The 20,852-nt window shown below is 39.2% G+C and overlaps 1 protein-coding gene across 1 annotated transcript in view; it reads right to left on the minus strand.

Annotated features, from left to right (window-relative positions):
• The window catches only part of lcor (ligand dependent nuclear receptor corepressor), an 88,499-nt gene that overhangs the window by 59,814 nt on the left and 7,833 nt on the right, over positions 1–20,852 (minus strand). The window lies entirely within an intron of this gene.

A 20,852-nucleotide genomic window follows, 5' to 3' on the forward strand; every position in this document is an offset into this window, starting at 1 on the left:
TAATTTACTGTATTTATTTATTTTTATTACTTCATTTGGACCCGTATTAGCTTCACTAATGGCTGTTAATTTTCCTGTAGCCGACAGACAAGTCGATACTGTAACTTTGATTAAATCTGGTAGAAAAACAAATTAAACATCAGGGGCTAAAAAAAAAAAATCAAGGTTATATGAATCCGTAGAGGTAAAGATGACCCACAGGTGTTCAGATTATTAATTCAATTCCGCTAAAAACAATTTACAAATACATTGAATGTGGTTTTTAACATGTTTTTTTGTTTAAATTGGTGGGTTACGACTTTATATGTCACCGCCCTACAGGCTGAATTTGTTCTAGGCTGCAGAATTACAATGAAACCAACAATAACCTGCTTTTAATAATTCATATAACAAAATACAGAAGAGCCATGACAAAACTGCTTGCATCTTTTCCAATGAAACCATGATTATTATTTCAGAAATTGGTTTTACATTCCATAACACCTAAACATTTCAGTGCTAAAATCCACAAATTACTGTCTAAATGAGAGATAAACTGATTCACCTTCTAACTATGACCCTGTTTGGTGTTTGTTGCTCCAACATTGTGCGGACGTGGAAGGTTCTGGTTCACTAACATAGTTGTGGAACTTTATAAAACCCAAACACACACACACACAGATTCACATGTCTGCATGTAAAGAGGAAATAAAAACCATTCTGCTGTAACCAAATGGAAACGTAGCAACAAGCTCCTCATTTGTACAGAAATGTCTCGTCCTCGACCTTTTTCAGCTCTGAGGTCAGAGGTCGTCCACTTTACACCAGTCTGTCAACCCCGAGAGGTGGAACCACTTTCTGAGCCCTTTAATGGACAAGTGAAGACGATTCCAACGGCTTGAATTTCACTTTTATCTGAGCGTTTTTATCAAAAGCATCTCACAGCAGAAAAAGCACGCTGGTTGCAATTTATACAATACTGACACTATCAGCAACCGACAGGGAGGAGTGGAGGAGAAGAGCAGAGGAAGAAGCAAGCGGCATAAATTAAAGGATTGGTTCGCACAAAATACTAAATCTAGCCAAGCAGATACCATATCGGCCTGAATATAAGACGATATTTTATTTCAAATTACATTTGAAAAAGTGGGGGTCGTCTTGACAATTACGTGTTCACAACATTCGAGACCGGGGTCCAAATCGTCTGTCAAGCAGCCAAGAATTACTGCTGTCACAGATGATGAGGAGCACAAACAGGCCGTCTGAAAAATGCAAACTGCCAAAGAAAATAATTTTGAAATCTTCCAAGAGCCTGACAGGAGAGAGTGTGAGTGTGTGACTGATGGTCAAGCTACATAAATGTGATATTTACCTTCTGCTTTAATGGAAGTATTTCATTTTTAAAAAGAGAAATGGCTTCAAGGATGAGGACTTCTTCTCCTCAGATTAATATACTAAGAAACTTTCCCAACAGTGCGAGTATGAAAGTGTGTTGTATCTTCAAAAAGTCATTCTATAATCAAGGTCGTCTTGTAGTCAGGCCGATACGCTAGGTTTACATTTTACATTTTGTCATTTTGCAAATTCTTTTCTCCAAAGCAACTTAGGGTTTGGCCGGACCAAAGGTTTGGCTTTATTTGTCCAGGTTTTTAGTTTTTAGTTTCCGGTACAATGGAGGTAAATTGAATTTAGTTTCTCATGCTCTTCACCACGTACCCCTAATGCCGTATTCAGACCAGATCAGGCGGTGCGGCAAAAGTGGCCGTTTTGGCCACTGCAGCGCCGCACCGGACTGTGGCTGGAAAATTGAGCCAAAGTCAACTTTTGGAGTACCGCAACCTGACGTCATCTGACTGATAAGAGTTGTAAACTCTGCCATGAGGGAGGACAAAGACATTACAAGGACGAGGGGAGGACATTTCCCTTCGCTTGATGACGTTAGTAAAGTTAGACTTTGCTGTCGGCTTCCCGAATCTCATTTTAAAAAATACGAGAGAAAAAGAGAGAGAGAGCAGCTGTGGTCGAGCGAGCTAGAGAGTGAATGAAGAGAGGGAGCGCTGGTAGCGAGAAAGACGATGAATCGGATCAATAAAAGGTTATTTTCTGATTGTTTCACAGCGGTTACGTTCTAGAGCACAAATAAACACGCCCACACCCCCCCGTCACACCTCCGCTCGACCCTGGACGCCACACCGCCTGATTTGGTCTGACTACGGCCAAACACGTGTGCCTTTTCATTCCCTACAATCTGCAAATGAATTAGTCCTACTGTCACTGAGGCAGGAAAGCTTGGATTGTATCTCACTGGTACATAGCTTTGGATAAATAAATAAATGTAAATAACATTCCAGTAACTCTAGATAATCCAAAAACCTTGCAGTTGTCCTCAGAAGTAACTTTCTTCCAAATGAATAGTTGACTGTGTGATCTGTGGATTATTCACAGGAGTAGAGACGTTACTGTTCACACTTCGAATGTCTCAAAATCCAGACAAATTAAACCAAAACTAAAGTCATGGCTAGAAATACCAAATATGTTTGTTTTATTTACATTTTGGGTGATCCTCTAAGATCTTAACAGAGGAAACATTCAAGAAAATTAAAGAAGAATTTGTGCTTTCTTACAAGTTCTGTCAAAGTTACACAACGCTGACGGTCAAGTACAATTTTTTACTTAAAGCAAAGAAAATTAAAAAGCATCCAAACTGCAGTGACACACTTTATAGTAGAGCAGCTGTTTGCTCTTTTATTTCATTGACCTACACACACACAAACATATACAAACACACATAAACACACACACACATAAAGGACGCAGGGATCATTTAACATCTTTTTTGCCTTGACTACATCAACCAGCTGTGAGGATTGGTTGAAATCTGGGTGAGTTAACGAGGTCAGGGGGCCCAGAGCCGATAAAACATAGACATATTTTGGACTTCTGTGTGTGTGTGTGTGTGTGCAGTCTAAATGTGTGTGTGTGAGCTTCTTGTTATCATATGATTTTCACATGAAGTCGTGCTGCTTACAGTTTGATGGACAAAGGAACCAATTCACAGACAGCAGCACATACAATAAAGGAAGGATGTATGGATTCAATAACAGAAATTCCCCTAAAACACACACACACAAATATAATTGTCTGCTCTTATAAGTGGAAGCTAGCTGATGCTTTCAGTGACCTGCCTTTTTTCAAACATGAGTTATTGAATTAAGACTTGTGTTTAGCCCTACATTTGGTGTTTGGGTTTTTTAAGTGAATTGCAGAAGTGTGAAGTTTATTTAGCCATTAAAAATAGGTTTTTTGTTTTTCTTAAGTAAAATTAACTTAACATGAGAGTCCATTTGTATTTATTTAAGTTGGCTGTATAGCAGATGATCACCCCATCAAACACAAATCAATCGTCAATCACAGCTTTCTACACCAGGGACCAGATGCGCAAAAAACTGTAGATTCATGACTAAAACACACATACACATTCTTTTCCTCAGATTCATAAATCTAGCTTCCGTCTCTAACCTTGTTTTTTCATTTCCACCTCATCATATCTGGAAAAACACGTGTACGCCTAGTCTGAAGTATGCATGAGGTAAACATCGTTTATGCATCCGGCCCCAAACTGGACAAAGCACCATTTGCCAGGATATTGTTTTCTTTGCACTTTGGATTTTCAAACTGGTATCCATTGTCAAATCTTTCAAACCCTCCCACAAAACTAACACGCTCTCTGCAGCTTAATGATTGTTCCAGTTTCCACTTGTTCAGTTCTCAGGATGTTTTTTGGACTAAAGAGCTGAATAAACTGACATTTTGAGGTTAGAGGGTGTTTGTTAGCTAAAAATCCTGTTTTTACTGACTCCCACCTTGCTGCAGTGATGTAGAAGTGTACTCCAGGGTGTGGTCAGTACACCGTGACATCACTGTTGGGTGTGGTTACAGCTGCAACAGGTTACTCTTTAAGTTTTAAGGGAAATGCTAGAAAAATATTTATTTATTTACAGGTTAAATTTAAGATGACTCTACAACAGCAGGACAGACGCGGCTGCAGGGACAGTCGTCATGGACCACAAAGAGGAGACAATGAGCTGGGAACTAGTTGATGTGTGTGTTCGGCTGTTGTCATGGGTTAAACCTGGGACATGAAATTGTATTTTTGTGCCTCGGAGCGTCATATGATCCGGTCAACATCCGCAGGCAAAATGAAAGCAGCAGCAGCCCATCATCCATCTGCTTCAACGCCGCGGGGACATCCATATGTTTTTAAAGAACAATTAAAGCTGTAAAGCCATTAGCTACATATTTCTTCATTTTGGTCATGAGAGCATGAGATATGAGCGACATTATCTGACAGAGGCAAAACAACTTTCCCAATAAAAATCACATCTCCAATAACTTTTGCATTCTAATTTTCAAATTTCTAAAATTTTGAACTAAATCGCATTTAACCCAAATTGTCCAACCCATTTTTAAGAAGTGAAAATGTCCTTTAAGACCATCAACTGTGTTGAAAAACTTGTACGATGGGTTAAAGTCGAACCAGGAAGCTGCTCTAATGAAAAGTAACAACAGATAATTGGCCTGATAAGTTAAATTAAATAATCAACTTAGCTTTCCTTCCCATCTTAGTAATTCAGGAAACTGGAAGAATATCTGAGCAATTAATCTAGTAAGTTTAATGTTCTCAAATCTGAGAGGAATGACGGCCAAAAACTACAAAAAATTTGATGCAGGTTGTAAAAATACTTTGCATCGAGCATCTATGTTGAGATTTAATAGTATTTTATATATAAAATACTTTCTCAAATTCATGTAGGTTTGGTTTTAGGGCACATTCACTGAACTACAAGTATTTATTTTGCATTTAGCGGTTAGCTAAACGACTAACTTACCATTTTAATAAGATGGATTCGGCTATCAGAAACCCCACCCTATGACCATCTTTAAAAAAAAAATGTATATGTTTGGTTGGCATATTTCTCCATAATGTATAGTAATTGCACTGCATTGTGGGTATAAAAGTTGCTCTCCAAGTGAGGCCTTAAAGCAACAAAACCCTGCAGATGTCCTGTAGATGTAGACAAGCTGAGAAAAAAAAAAACAGACCTGAGAGCAGCCAAGCAGAGAAATGATTTCCTCGAAAATAAGAGAGTAAGGTCAGAAAATTTCTCACAACACGCACACACACGCACGCACACACACACACACACACACACACACACACACACACACACACACACACACACACAGAAACATACATCATGGCATTAAAGGAACACCCCATGTTGAGAGCCTGAGATCTGAAGCCATTTTGGAGCCGAGGCTAAGTGCTGCAGTGAGTTTAATAGGAGGCGACCACGTGACACACACGCACACATAATTGCAGACACATACACACACACAGAGATATGACCATATGGCTGCTTTTAAGTCGTCTTACTTCACATTCACACACACACACACACACACACTGTGCAAACCTTCAGTGAGCCCACCCAGAGCAAAGGAGGTCTTCAAATGGAAATATCTGTATGGCACTATTGGCCCACAGTCAACACACACACACACACACACACACACACACACACACACACACACACACAACACTGTACCCAGGAGAGTTTTAACAACTGTTCATAAATATTTCCCTTTTTGCAAATCAAATGTCTGGTGGTGTACACTCTCAAATGCTCGTGTGTGTGTGTGTGTGTGTGTGTGTGTGTATCTGATAGAGTGAGCAAGCAAGCAAGCAAGCGAGAGAGAGAGAGAGAGAGAGAGAGAAAAGAGAGGGGAGAGAGCAGCTCTAGAGTTCAATATTGACACAGCAGCGGAGGAGCCTCCTCGCATTAATATTAGATGATATTATCACTAATATGGAGGAATGTTCTCTTAGTTAGCTCCGCCTACAGCAGCACACACACACACACACACACACACACACACACACACACACACACACACACAGAGGAAGTCGTCCCTCTCCGTGTGTTTATAGCCGTATCCTTGAACTGTTCCCTAAACAGCTTCCTGCCCAATTTGTCCTCGCAGTCCGAAGGTGTACGGTCCAAAGAGCCGCTGATAGGCAGCGACACACCTTAGTTCACAAAATGTTCACAACTCATTAACTACATCCAAAACTGATACAATGCAAAACAGCGTAACTCAGATAAAGCTGAACTCTACTCAGTTTATACAACCGAGAGACCTTTTGCTGCACAGAATGAAAACATCAGCAGAACCAGTGTATAACAATAATTAGTGAGTCTCATAGTCTCTTCAATTAATTTTTATGTTTTTATTTTTTTTATATAAGATATTTTTAAATATTTTGTAACCACAGCAGGACTCCTTATGTAACATCATGATTTCTCTAGAAACTGTCGACATCAATTAAGTTGGCAAGTTAATTGGTAGAAATGCCTTCCTATCACAGGCTCTATTGGCTTTGCTGGTTAGCTAAGTAGCTAACTGAATAGTTCAACATTTTGGGTGATCCGTTCACTCGCTTTCTTGCTTAAAATTAGACTGATACTCGTGTCATCTCATGTCTGTACAGTAAGTTATGAAGCGACAGCCACCAGATGGATCAATTTGCTTAGCATTAAGCTAGCCTGGCTTTGTGAAAATGTAACAAAACACACCTGCTAGCATCTCTAAGGCTCACAAATCAGCCCACAGTAAAACTACAACAGGGTTAAATTTGCTCTTCAGTTTGTGTGCAGATTAAATAAAAAGAGATGTAACGTTGTAATTAGCCAGATTTAAAAGGTTCTAGTAGCTTTTGTTAACTGTGGACAAAGCTACTAATAACATAGCATAACCCATATAACACATATATTGTTGCTATGGCTACTTACGGCTTAATATAGGTTGAGTACTGATTGAAAACACAGTGATTAAACTGTTAACTGGAAAAACGTTTGATCAATGGTTTTAGCATGTCAGCCAATCAGAAACATCTCTCACATCTATTCAGTTTAGTTGAAATAGACAGGTTACTGTGAACCAGTCAACTTTTGACCCCTCTTTAGTGCCTTTAATGTTTCCTTTATATGATTCACATGAGTTTGTCCTTGTGGTTCTGATCTCTTACACTCTTTATAAAAAAAGGCCTGAAAACCTTTCTATTCAGGAAGGTTTTTTCATCTTAACTCTCATTACTATTTTCTTTATGATGTGTGTTCCATGTAATTAATACTGTAGCACTTTAAGTTTCAGTAGGAATGTAAAGTGTGGTACGAATGAAATGTGTTATTATTATTTAATTATTATTAATGCAGGTTTCAGCTCTTCAGTGTGTGTGTAGCAGCACAGTGCTCTCATTGTTGTTGTGTCAAAACTGCAACACTGCCAAATAAAATGTCCAAAATTGCAGAAGGCTGCCATGTTAATGAACCACGGAGAATGTGTTCCTTACTGCTTTTTAAGTAAGGAAGCAAAATAACTACAAATTAGAGTCACATTAGGGAAAAAAAAATTCATTAACACGGTCTAAACAGTCTTCAGTCCCTCTGATCCTTTTTACAGTGTTGAAAAAGGCAAAAACACTTGATCCACATGGCTCGCTATTTACACGCCAGTCGCGATATTCAACCCAAAGAAAAGTATATGGACATTATTGACCTGAGCACAAAGGTAGCTCCATAAAAAAAAACATTTCCCAGTTTGGTATGGAAGAACTTTACTGGCCTACACAGATCCCTGACCTCAACCCGGGCTGTTAGAGTGTCTACATACTTTCGGCCATGTAGTTTATATTTCCACCGTTGTAAATTTTCATTTGAAAGTTACTTTTAACAACGTTTTCTCTATTAATCACCACAAAAACACAACAATACTACAAGGTGATGCAACATCCACAACCCAACAGTTAATATGTTCAGTGACACTTAATACTACAATACCCATAAGTCTCATCGGCCATTGCTCAGTTTTAGCAAGCTGTTTTTGCAAGTTGAAATATAACATCAGTGAGGCTGCAACTAACGATTATGTTAATTATTGATTGATCTGTCCATTATTTTTCTCAATTATTCGATTATAAGTTGCATCTTATTATCACTGTTTTGCAAACCTCAAGATGCATATTAAAATGTCTTGTTTTGTCCCGACCAACAGTCAACAACCCAAATATCTTCAGTTTACTATCACAGAGGATGAAAGAAACCAGAAAACATCCACATCTAAGAAGCTGAAACCAGAGAATTTTGACATCTTTTCTTTAAAAAATGACTCAAAACAGAAATAAATGATCAGAAGAGTTGGCAATTAATGATCTAATCATTGCAGCTCTAACCAGAAGTGATCCAAACTCCAAAATAAAAAACTGAATTTATCCAACAATTTCTACATTTCAGCCATTAGCTGCACAGCAACAGAACTTAAAGCTCACTGATTGGACGTTTTCTCACCACAATGCTCCTTGGGAGTCGTAGTTGATTTCTCTCCTCAGGTATGTATGAACACGGAGTCTCTTGTAACATTCAGGGGGACCAGGACTCTTCTATGGAAGTTTCTGACTATTTGTACTCAAAAAGCTTCACACGCATCCAGTTTTTAGGCAAACTCTGACGGCCAGTAACCTCTCGCTGACTTTTACCACCAGCCAAATATAACCCCACCCACTTCACTACCCTATTTTTCCCCCCACTTTTACTGCCATTTCTCTCTTAAGATGATATTTCAAAGGAATTTGTCCTTCTGGTTTTGACCCTTACATTCATTACTACGGGTTTCAGCTCTTCCAGCGTGCGACACAGTGCTCTCATTGTTGTGTCAAAACTGCAACACTGGCAGCTGAAATCTCCAAATTGCATGAGGCTGCCATGTTAATTAACCAGAGAGAAATGTGTTTCATGCAGCTTTTTGAGTAAGGCATGCAAAATAACTACAAATTAGAGCCGCATCAGAAAAAAAAAAAAAAAATCTTTCATTTCACTCACACGGTCCAAACCTTAAACATCTTCTGAACCTTTTTTTAAGCGTTGAAAAAGCAATTACTTTGAAAACACTTGCTTTACATGGATCACAATTTATCTCCCAGTTAGAATATTGAACGCGGAGAAATTGCACTTTGATTTTTTTTTGGTCTCTATTGTGCAGCTTTACTCTCAACTAAATAATGAAATCACATGCTTGCACTGTGCGTTTGTGCGTGTGCACAGCAGCTGCACTCAAAAAGCTCTGTGCATTTATAATACAGACATCTGAACATTTATCTGACCACAGCGGCGTGACATCTGTACACAAGTATGAGGAAGTAATGATATTAGTGAGAAAAAATGTTTATCATAAAAATCAACACTGACAGATTTGAAGAACAGAGAGGAAATATGGAAGAAAAAAAAAAAAAACCCCAACCTGCCTACGCCTCAATTAAGTCTGAGACGAAAATGTCTCAGTGTGTGCTTGTGTCTACAGACACACGCTCGTTTGAGGGTGGGTGTTAGAAAATCTACCGGAATAAAAAGTTGCAGAATATAAGTGCCTCTTGGCAGAAATGAAATGAAACAATTCAAGAGATCCTTCAGCGAGCTGCGGACTCACGACGACTGATACGTTTCTATATCCCTCCGTCGGAAAAAGTAGAGCCACAGTGAGAAACGCTCCTTCATAAGATATCAAAATACAGAATCTGAGGAGGAAAAAAATGTAGGTTGTGAGAAGATAAAGAAGAAAAAAAAAAGGAAAGGGAGATAAGGATGGAGATGAAAAGACGAGGAAGAGAAAAAAAAGTCATCGGGGGAGGATGAAGAGAAACAGGTGAAAAAGTATAGAAGAAGAAAGAAGAGCATAATGCAGAATCAAACTTCTTATGGCATGAGAGGACTGAAGAAAGACAGGAGGAAACAGAAGAGGAGTATAGAGGATAAAAATATATAAGAAGAAGAAAAAAAAAGCAGACAAAAGAGAAGTGACCATGAGAAGCGAAAAAAAAGAAGCTAGAAGAAGAAGAGTGAGGATCAGCGCTAAATGAAAAGGATGAGTTGCTGTAAGAGAATAAAATAAAAAGAGAAGAAGAAATATGGATGAGACAGAAGAGAAATAGAGAGGATGCAGCGGGGAGGGGGGGGGGGGGGGAGATAAAAATACAAGTGACATTTCTCCTGACGGTGACGAGGGTGATGGCGGCGGCGGAGCAGCGTTTGTTGCTTGACCTTCAGTTTTATTGGAGTGTGTGTGTGTGTGTGTGTGTGCGTGCAGTCTGGTGGGCTTGACACCTAACTGAGGGTGACACGGTCACACACGGTGGAGAGTTGAGAGCCCCCCAGCTCTAGCTAGTCCAGCCCGGCCCTCACACAGCACAGCTGGCCCTGTCACCTCCACTTATCCTGCACGGCTCCCAGTCTGCATGTACAGTAACTCTGTAAACTGTAATATCTGTGTGTGTGTGTGTGTGTGTGTGTGTGTGTGTGTGTGTGTGTGTGTGTGTGTGTGTGTGTGTGTGTGGCTCCAGTACAGAGTTGGGTAAAAGCCAGATGCAGAGACTCATTAACATAAAAGGTACAATAACAAAAGCACTAAATGACTGTAAATTAGCTGCGAGCGTTGCCAGGTTTGTTGTTCAATACTTTTCTACAATCAGAAGCCACAAAATCTGTTTAAACATCTGGTTGACATGGCAACTGTTAATCTTGCATGAAGCAACAGGGTTGCGGCTAGGATTGGAGTTCAATAGCATTTTATTTACTTTAATATTTTGTGATTAAAATGTTTAATTAGCTTTACCAATTTATACAGAAACATAACACAACACCAGAGGAAATATTACTTCATAAAACAGTGTGAATATTTACTTCTTGCTGTGTTTCTTTCTTTAAATACATCAAAAACTGAGAACTTCCTAAAACTTCCTTTGTTAATTATTAGTCGTTGGCATTTGAGCTTCAGGGAAGTAACGTCTGTCATGTTTAACCAATCAGCTTCCACTGGTGCAGAACAAGCTCCAGTAAAACCTGCCAGTACAAGTCCAAATTCTTTTTTCGAAAAAAAAATGTCTTGGGGGGAGATATGAATGTATATTTAGTATCTAATGCATTGATAGAGTCCAAATATCTATTTATGTCTTGTTTTTGACAGTTTTAGGTTGCAAAACTTACAAATCTCAAATAAATACAGACAAACAACTAAAATATGTTGTTGTATTAGATAGTATACATAATATATATGCAGTATATTATTATAAATAAGAATAGAACTACTGTAAATGAAATTAAGACTAAAACTTAATTTTGACATACAGAATCCATATTTACTATTTAGCTAAACAACAACCTGAAAGTTTTGCATGATGCTCTTTGCTAATAAAAAAGAGAGAGATCAGATCTATTTCCTCAAGCCTTAAACAATCATCTATGTAAAGAAAAATGACTTGTTTGAAAGTATTTTCAGTATTTAAGTATTGATTTTCTATTGAGCTAGCTAATACAGCTATGAGAAGCATGTACAGTCTTTCTATTTTGTTTTTTTTTTTATTGTAGGCATTCATACTTTTCAGTATAAAAAGGAGACATGTCACGTTCTGTAACTACATTGTTAGAAAGGTCGCTGTGTCTCGACCATCTATGATCCGTCTCTTTCTGCCACAACAACAACAAACCATTAGCAGTGGTAGCGACCAGTCAGCATCCTTTATCCGATCACAACACAAGCTAATAAAATTCAAAATTCAAACTAAATGTGTTTATCAATTTCCTTTTAAAAAGGTGCTAAATGAAGAATATTTGGAAGTTTGGACTACATTTTCCCCTTCCAGGTGTTTAGATCAAGAAGAAGTTGAAGTTGAAACTACGCAGACAGAATAATGAAACTGAAATAACGTGTTTATTACTAGCAAATGGTCAAACAGCACCATCTAGCTGTGATCTGTCATAAAGCAGTGATTCAGACTTTGGCCTCCACAGGTCAGAGTAAAGATGTTGCCAATATTCTTGACAGTGTTTACAGTAATTACACTAATCATGATTGTTTTAAAATTACACCACCGACTGATTCTGTGGCGTGAAAACGCTACACGGAGCATCTTGCACGACACAGTTCACCATTGAGCCGACAGAGGAACATGCATCATACGACGCAATGAAACAGCGGCTTTGGATAAAGGTTGCACAAACCCACCACTGAAAACAGGCAGGGGACTGTTATGTGTGCTGTCGCCTCTCTGTTACCTGAAGGTGAAGAATCTTGAGAACACAAAAGAACCATGTCGTAGGAAATTCAGGCTTCTCGTCAGCCGAACGTTCTCTACGTCTTTACCGAGCTCTAAACAAAAGAACGGGGATACAACAAGTGCAACTCCAAGAAACAGACCGTGCACATCTATGCATGTGAGCAACTGAGAGTCTGAGTGAATGACGGACTGCAGGATAGTGGATTAAGAAGCAGAAACTGCTGGTTAGGTGGGAGTTAAGGTAGACTGTAGGCGGAACTGAAGAAATGGCTCAAGAGAAGTCCTGGAGAGAAAATCTGCATTGCTGCTCATCACATCTACGACTCACTGAATCTAATATAATGTAGAAACCAAAGCTTTAAACTCCTACTTTATCATACTGTGGAGACAATGGCTGACCAGATAGGATAATAAATGGTCAGGTTACTGACAGTAAGGCTGCAACTACCAGTTATTTTCACATCGATTGACTGAAAATCTTAAAATGTCAGAAAATAGTAAAAAATAGCCATCAAAATGTCCTAACTCCCAATGTGATGTACTCACTGTTTGTTCTGAACAACCAAAAACCCAAAAATATTCAGTTTACCATCACAGAAGATGAAGAAAAACAGCAGATTCACAACTGAGAAGCTGAAACCTGTGCTTTTATTTGGTATTTTTGCTCAAAATAATGACATAAATGAGTGATTATCAGTCAATCGACTAATAATTCAGCTGTAACTGACAGTATAAGGATTTTTTTTTTAAAAAAAGGGGGAATGTCTTGCCCCCTTATCTGATTATTGAATGCATTTTCCTCCTTTTCACAAGTGGTAATTGAACTTTAAAATAATGGACTTGCATTGTGAGTCATTTCTCCACTTACAACAAACAATCACCTCCAGCTGCGGTCGGTCGGTCCGATCAGATCGCCTTCCAATCACAATGCGGTTTTTACCACCTGCGTTAACATGTGTTTTTCCTTTAAACGCCAAGAGTAAATTATGTTTTAACTTCCATCTTGCTGCTGGAACCTGCTGGCAGGCTTCCATTTCCTCCACCTCTGCATGACTAAAACATCCCATACTCCTCCATTTTAGTTTTTTCATATATATATTGTTGGGTTTCTTATTATTTACAGTGCGTTGTTGTTCATCTACTGCTTGCTGTGTGGTGTAATTTCTCCTCCTATTTTTACCCAAATCACACAAGAAAGAATCAACCTCTCATTGGCTCCTATGACTCACCTACAGTGGCCCACAGGGGACAATTGTATTCATATGTGTCGACAATTAAAATATGAGCAAGGTGAAAAGTATCAGGGTTTTTTTTTTTTGTTGCTATATTTCTAATTACTTTGTTGTTTTATGAATTTTAAAAAGCACCTTTGCCCCTGAGCTGCCATTAATGTCTGACCCTGGTTAACAGACTGTCAGCTTTAGATTCAAATGCTCCCTTCATGTGACACTTCACCTCTAAATAGCAGATTTTAGCCTCATTTGTGCCCTGTTTCATTATGATAAACAAAAGTGTAAAGCCTCGCTAACAGCCTGCTTTCATTTTCATTACACTCCACTGTAGAAAGTGTCGGACAGAACAAAATTGTCTCAGGAGCAAGAACATGATTGGCAAATCTAACAGCGCTCAGTCCGTCAAACTGTGAAAAACCTTTTTTTGTAAAGATGACATTTTGACCTAATCTTAGTGCGACAGTAAAGGTTACTACAGTAGTTCCCAAAGCACAAGCTTATAAGACCTTTTTTTTTGTCTTGTTACCCCTCCTGACTAAAAAAAAAACTCACAAGCCACAAAGTGTGTTGTTGTTACTATGACAACCGGCAATTGTGAGCTCTAATTAGCCGGGGTGTCGCTGCATATTAAACATTTTTAATTCATTGATTTGTTGCTTCTTCCTCTGTTTTAATCTATTTTAGAACATAACATTAAACATAATTAACTGTAAATGTCACCTCAATTTAACAAGGTGAAATTATATTAAAAAATTCAGCTTAAATGCAGAATAACATGAAAACATTTTTTGCAACAACCTTGGCCCATCCTCAAGGCACCCTAGACTGTTCAATATGAAAAAAGGTTGTTTTTCTGACAAACATGAATGTATTTGATACTTTTCATGGGTTTGTACTTATTAGAGTTTAATTTTCATTGCGTACAAGTGGAAGCTTGAACCTGAAGACACCAAAAACATCAGGATTCATCCTCTGGGGATCACGAATCTATAGAAAGATTTAAAGGGAAATCTGTCTGATGGATGACAAACATTCTTGGAGTCTCAAAAAGTATTGATGCTGATGTTGGCACTACAGGAAAGTTATTAAGAGGCATCTTTTCACAACCATGAACATCTAGAACAAATTTCATGGCAATCTGGTGAGATATTTTGTTCTGGGCAACCATCTTTGACAGACCAAACGACCACCTGACAGCGCTCATCTCAGACGTCACTCAGCTCTTTCCTGATGACATCAAACGTCACCATGTACAAGTGGAAGCTTGGACCTTATAGTAGCGCTACAGAAGACACCAAAAACATCAGGATTCATCCTCTGGGGATCACGAATCCATAGAAAAATTTAAAGGGAAATCCGTCTAATAGATGACAAACATTCTCAGAATCTCATAAAGTATTGATCCTGATGTTGGCACAATCTGGCGAGCAGCTGTCGAGATATTTTGTTCTTGACAACCATCTTTGACAGACCGAACGACCACCTGACAGCGCTTATCTCAGGCCTCACTCAGCTCTTTCCTGATGACATCAAAAGTCCAAACAGAAGCCGGCCAGTACGAGAAGCTTCTGCCCTGACTGTTGTTTTGTACGGAAGGATGACAAGGAAGTCAGTCTTCCTCGAGCGGTGCTTCAGAAATCAGCACATGTGGGGGGGGGGGGGGGTGGGTGGGGGGGGGGGGGACGATCCTCTGTTCTGCTCTTCACACAATGACCGCTGTGTGTTTTTAACGACGCTGACATCACCATGAGACTCCCTCTGCGGTTGCCGGGTTGTTGAATGCGGTCGGCTGTCAAAACCGGCTTATTCTGACACGGCAAAGGTCGGAGGTTTGCTTCTCACACAACGTCTAGGTTAAGAATTATTTGCAAAGATAATGCAGCACAGAGAGAAAAGACTAAAGATTGTGAACTATGCAGACAGAAAAAGGGGAAAAATGCAAAATGAACATACGCTGGAATGAAGCCGAAAGTGAGAGAGCGGCAGTAAGTGGGGAGGTTGGTGCTTTCTCTCTTTCTCTCTCTCTACTCCTCTTTCTCTTCTGCTTTACTCTCTCTGTGTGTTCGTCTTGACAGGCTGTCAGGAAGAGGAAGAGAAAAACACGGCGGAACGACAGGTTTGTTGTGATAAAAGCTAAGTGAAGCAGATGAAGTGAGCATACAGGTTCAGATCCTGCCTTCCTCTTCCAGTCCTGTCACACTTGTTTTGATTTTTAACCGAACACTTTGAGGCATTTAGCTCTTACCCTGCCGAGAGTTGGCACACGGACAATGAACAGGAGGCACTTCAGTCTCGAGCGCACCTTCATAGGCGGGAACTGAGATCCAACAAGTGACCTCTGTGTTTTGGGGTGATGGCTGCGTCCGCCAGGTCAACTTGTTTCAGCGTCGTTCTTTCTTTCTGTTCTCTAGGTTTGCTTCAATGAATCACAAACACCTGAATATATCTGTAACTGGTTAAAGCAAGTTTCTTTTGTTGACATTTAAAAGGATATTATCGCCTGTAAACACTGATTTATTCCCCCTGCTGTTTTTGTTTACATGAGGACTAAAATAGCTGAAGATATTCTTCTAACTGTAAAATTTACTCTGCGAGGGGTGAATTCCTGGGCAGATTATGAGGACATGACGAACATGAGGTTTCTAAAAGTTACAGGTGTAACCATTAGTTGACCTGCAACTATTTTGATGATTGAATAATCCATTTAAGTCATTTTTTTTAAGCAAAAACGCTGCTGGCTGCAGCTTCTTGAACGTGATACATGATGTTAAACTGAACTGTTACACTGAACAGATAAAACAAGACATTTGAAGACGGCACCATAAGGTCTCGTTTTCACGTTTTATAGACAAAAACATAATCTGAAGATTAATCGATGATGAAAACAGCGGTTAGTTGCAGCCTGAACTGTATCAACTGTGCAAGAATGACATCATCTAAGGCAGTCAGGTTGTCATTGTTTAGTTGTACCGGGTTGAAAATGTCACAAATTTCTATGAAATTTGGTGGAATGTTTAGGCGTTAATCAATCAATAAGTGATCCACAAATTTATAGAGGATTTCTTAGTATCGGGCGGACTGAGCATTTTCCCTTTTTTACACTTATTGCTGGCTGCAGCTTCTTGAATGTGAGAGTTTGAAGCTTTTCTGTGTGATACATGTTGTTAAACTGAATATCTTTAGAGTTTGAACTGTTACACTGAACTGATAAAACAAGACATTTGAAGACGGCACCATAAGGTCTAAGAATTTGTCACATTTTTTGTATTTTCTCATTTTATCGACAAAAACATAATCTGAAGATTAATCGATGATGAAAACAGCGGTTAGTTGCAGCCTGAACTGTATCAACTGTGCAAGAATGACATCATCTAAAGCAGTCAGGTTGTCATTGTTTGTTCGGGTATCTCTAAGTTAGTTGTACCGGTCGAAAATGTCACAAATGTCAATAAATGATCCACAAATTTATAGAGGATTTCTCAGTATCGGGCGGACTGAGCATTTACCCTTTTTTACACTTATTGAAGAATATCAGCACTGAATGTCTGCTGAGATTTCTCATCTTATTCATTTGATCTAAATAGAAAATTTGCCAGTTTTAGATTAGAAAGAGGCTATATCCATCAAAGGAGGGTATCTATAAGCTTTAGCATCTGTGTGTTGGGTATTGTACTGGAGCTCTGGTGTCACATAGTATTGAAAAATTTCCAAGCAATACTCAGCTCAGCAAGATCTGATGTTTTCCACTATAAATCTGTATTTTGAATTAAAAGAGATTAATTAACTTCCATAAAGGTTTTTTCTCTGATTCATCTATGAATGAATGTCTTATCTATTGAAAATAACGATGGTGCTTTAATAGTTTATTGTATTTATGAACCACGGTTTACTGTCTGTGAGGAAGCAGTGGAGGGTTTACCTGTGCAAGTCTCCTGTCCAAGGCCAAATCATAATGAAGTGCCAGTCGCTCTTTGAATTGGGAATAATTGCTCATTGTTTCCATGTCATTTGTTGTGCAAACCTCATCCGTCATGTGCCCTCCCAGGGTTTGTTTTATGAAAGCAACATACCTCACTAAATACCCCCTCCTCTCCTGTCGTCTCTCTCTATTATTTCAACTCCTCTCTCTTTGAGGAACTTCATTTCCCAGGGTGCAGCTGTAAGCAGCAGCAGCAGCAGCGGCCTGGCTCGCTGCCATGCCCAGTGGGTACAGTCTTGAAACAAACATGCTCACATTGAACCCCAATGACACACACACACACACACACACACACACACACCTTCACCTCAAACCGCTGATCAACAACCAGAACTAATGATACACAGTAATCACACACTCTAAAGTCACTTTAGCTCTCAGTTATATTGCAGCTTTGCTAAAATTATCACATTTTCTACAGTGTTTTTAATTAAAGGTGCAGTGTGTATAATTTAGTGGTGGAATATAATATTCATTAGTATGTTTTAATTAGTGTATAATCACCTGAGAATGAGAATCGTTGTGTTTTTGTTGCCTAAGAATGAGCCCTTTATATATCTTCCATGGAGCCCGCCATATTTCTACAGTAGCCCAGAGCAGACAAACTTAACACTGGCTCTAGAGACGGCTTTTCGCATTTGTCGTAAGTTTCACGGCCACCATAGTTTCTCTTACATACTTGGAAGGTGGAGGAGAGCTATTCAAACTCACAGCTACTAAATCCTGCACACTGCTCCTTTAAATTATTATTCCGTTTTCTTAAATTTACATATTTCAAATATTTAGATCAGATAGATGAGATCATGTTGTTATCAGGTGTTGAAGATGTAATAGTAGTATGTCTCTAAAGACTCATTCAGAACATCAAAAGGTTCGCAGGCTGTCAGGAAGTCTTTTCTCTCTTTTCTGACTAAACGTTACCAGCTCGACTTCATTTATCATGCTCGGTGAAAACATTGGCTTTGTTACACTGGAACTAAGAGAAAGTACACAGTGGTACACAGTATAACAGCTGATTACAGTATTTGGCGGTGTGAGGGTACAATAATTCCAGCTCACATTGGTCTGATTTAATACTTAACAAACACACACACACACACACACTGCAGTTTGCTTTATTTAATTTCAGATTTTTTAGTGCAGGTTCTACAAAAAAGGATGAAATAAATGTGTAATATTAATGTTAATTCTTCATTTTTACTATAGATAAATTACAATGCAATACAAATGACCATCATGTGGATCTGTGGTCAGTTTGTTGCAAATTAAGATCGTTCTGTATAAAAGAAAACATTTTCTTTATATGTTTATATCCAATCAAACTGTCGTCTTTATGTCTGTAACACATCACTTCCTGCTGCGTCGAAGGAATCTTGCACAGATCTAATTTTCCATCAGTTAGTGTTGTCGATCACGTTCATTGAGACGACAACAGTGACTTTATGTATTTGTCAGGAAAATATGCAGATTATTCCTTTAATGATTCAGAGTAGACGTGTGCTCGCGGACTGTCCCTTTAACTCTGAACCGTAACACTGCTTAACCACTTGGATGCAAACCAGTGGTAACTGATTATTTATTTAATGATTTTTTAGTATTTTTGTTTGATCAAGAGGCAAAAAATCACAACTGAATTAAATTTAGACTCAAACAGGCAACAAATCTTGAAGTTCTGATTAAATGTTTGCTCTTTTTATTTGATTAATGACCTGAAAATGAATATTAACTATTTTCAAATTATTAATATCAACTGACTTATTGATCATTTGACTAATTTTTTCAGTATTTTGTGTGCATGTTTGATTTCTTTTCAAAAAAACAGTGAGAAGCTGTGAAGGTGTGAAGGACACACACACACATACTTCTATACTTGAGTGTCCTTATTGACATACTACTGCATTCCACAACCTGAACCATCACAACTAAAGTGCCCAAACCCGAACTTTTCCTTAACCTTAACCCTAAAAACATCCATCTGAAGAAAGAACAAGATGTCCTCCTCATTCACACAGGTCTAAAACTCAAACTAGTCTTAGAAAACAAAAATAAAAGTACATCACACACACAGAGAGGCTCCTCTGTGCCATTGATCAAATACTCTGAAAAGCAAATTGCTCAAATATGACCTTCAACACAAAAGCAGCCATTATTGAAGAACTAGGAGGAATTCACTAAAGGCGGGTCCAAGTAAACATTCCTGCTGCTCTAAAGCAGGGCCTTGACACCTCCGAGTGTGTGTGTGTATGTGTCTGAGTGTGTGTGTGTGTGTGTGTGTGTGTACTCCAAACACAAGCTCCAAACCCTGCATGAGCCCACATGGCGTCAGTGTCCAAAGAACTGTACCGAAGAGGTCACGCAGCTCACATAACAAAAGGAATTCACACACAAACACACACATACAACAATGGGACACTTAAATAAATTTTTGGTTGGAGTCAAGGGCGCTGTGTACAGAGTTTAGTTTAAAGGTGCAGTGTGTAGAATTTAGCGGCATCTAGCAGAGCGGACTTGGCAGAAATTACATTACATTTTCATTTAGCAGACGCTTTTATCCAAAGCGACGTACATATGAGATACAACACAAGCAAGGATCTAGTCAGGAGACAACAACACCAGTAAGTGCCATAAAGCTTAAGTTTGGGCCCGATAGGACGTAGATGCCAACAGGCGGTGCAACAAGGTGATTAGAGTGCATAGAGTGCATAGAAGTATGTTTTTTTGTTTTTGTTTTTTTGGGGGGTTTTTTGGGTTTGTTTTTCTCCCTATAGTTCATCAAGTGCAGAGGTGTTCGCGAAAGAGCTTGGTCTTTAGTCTTTTCTTAAAGATTGAGAGGGACTCTGCAGATCGAACAGAGTTTGGTAACTCGTTCCACCACCTGGGAACTACAGCAGAGAAGAAGAGTCTAGCCAGTGACTTAGGGCCCTGTTGTGGTACCAGGCACCTTTCGTTGGCAGAGCGTAGTGGGCGGGAGGGAGTTCAGGTAGGCAGGAGCCGTTTTAGTTGCTATTTTGTAAGCAAGTGTCAGGGTTTTGAATTTTATGCAGGCAGCAACTGGGAGCCAGTGGAGGAATATCAACAGCGGGGTGACATGTGCTGTTTTGGGCTGATTGAAGACCAGACGCACTGCAGCGTTCTGGATCATCTGCAGAGGTTTAAGTGTACATGCAGGGAGGCCTGCCAGTGGTCGATGTGTGATATTACGAGAGCCTGGACCAGGAGTTGTGTTGCGTGCTCAGACGGGTAGGTTCTGATCTTCCTGATGTCGTACAGGGCGAATCGACACGATCGAGCGACTGAGGCCACGTGAACCTTAAAGGTTAGTTGGTCATCGATCATGACACCCAAATTTCGGGCAGACTTTGTCATGCAGAAATGGAAGATAATATTCATAAGTATGTTTTACTTAGTGTACAATCACCTGAAAATAAAAATTGTTTTGTTTTCGTTACCTCAGAATGAGCCCTTTATATCTACAGTACATAGGGAGCGGGTCCAT

The sequence above is a fragment of the Thunnus maccoyii genome, chromosome 2 (assembly GCF_910596095.1).
Source record: "Thunnus maccoyii chromosome 2, fThuMac1.1, whole genome shotgun sequence".
NCBI lineage: Eukaryota > Metazoa > Chordata > Actinopteri > Scombriformes > Scombridae > Thunnus > Thunnus maccoyii.